The following is a 1,425-nucleotide window of genomic DNA, read 5'->3' as shown; positions in this document are numbered from 1 at the left end:
AGCAGAGGATGGGAGAGCACAATGGTGCCCAGCAGAGGATGGGAGAGCACAATGGTGCCCAGCAGAGGATGGGAGAGCACAATGGTGCCCAGCAGGGCACAGGAGAGAACCCAACCCAATGGTACCTAGCAGGGTAGAACTGTGATGCCTGTGGGTGGGTAAGAACAATATTAACTTGTGGGAAACTTTGAAGAATAATAGTTCCCAGCAGGGTGGAGGGGAACATTAGTACCCAGTAGAAAGAAACAATTATGTCCATTGATGGTGTGGGAAAACAATATTGACCAGCTGGGGGTCTTGTGGGAAAGGGACAAACCTTGGTGGAAAGTGGTGGTAAAGTCTTTGTTCGATCCTTTTCTGTAGGCAAATTCTGTCAGACAGGAGATCACTTCACCCACGGATTCTGCACAGAGCAATAGCTGGGCATAGGCACAGGTGTTCCACCATTCTGCTGTGGGACATCCCGGATGCCCAGGATGCCGGGATTATGTTCTAAACCAGGGGTGTCAAATTCAAATACACAGAGGGACAAAATTTAAAAATTTAGACCAAGTCGCAGGCCAAACTTTTGTTTTTTCCTTCTCATCAGATATAAAACATTTTCATATGGAAACAATGGATTTTGCTTAACATTCTTACTGGAACAAGCCCATAATAGAGAAAGAGGCCTAAGAATTGTTTTTAAATTTTATTAAGGAAAAATTCTTATGCCTCTTTCTCTATTCGCTAATGAATGTCAACAGAGAAGGGGGCGCTTGTGCTTCTTGACTGACCGCGGAAGATACTTATAAAATCCTGACCTCCTGCGCTAAACTTGAACCCCCCATAACACCAAAAGACTCCTGGCACCTCCCACGTGTAGCTGAGGGAAGTGCTGGAAATTCCAGACATGGCCAATGCAGGGCTAAATCTAATGAGTGGCTGGAACTCCCTCTTCACTGAAATAGCACCTCCATTACAACTCCCTGTGTCAAAAAAAAAAAATGCAGAGCTTAATGTTATGAGTAGCTGGAAATCCCTCTTCACTAAAATATAGATAAAAGTATCACCATGTGATTCCTAATTGTTCACAGAAAAGTGTTGGAAATAATCATATAAGCAACCGGACATAAACGGAAAGCAGCAAAGGACATGTTAGGCATAGAGAATATTTGTGCCCACTATTGTCCATAGCTGTAACCATAGTACTAAATGTTGGATCAGGATATTGTGTGGAAATAGGGTTACTGTGTCAAGGATCAATAGACACGAGTGATGGTACTACTACAGTTCCCAGCACCATTTGCATCTATAAAATGCAGGGCCACGCAAAGGGAGGCCGCTTGTCTAGAGACGCAAGTAATGCCGGGATTTGTAGTAGATTGTAAGCTATTCGGGGCAGGGTCCTCTCATCCAGTGTCACTATCTGTATTTGTTTGTCATTTG

Source organism: Pyxicephalus adspersus, chromosome 5 (assembly GCF_032062135.1).
Source record: "Pyxicephalus adspersus chromosome 5, UCB_Pads_2.0, whole genome shotgun sequence".
NCBI lineage: Eukaryota > Metazoa > Chordata > Amphibia > Anura > Pyxicephalidae > Pyxicephalus > Pyxicephalus adspersus.
This window is presented reverse-complemented; position numbering follows the sequence as displayed.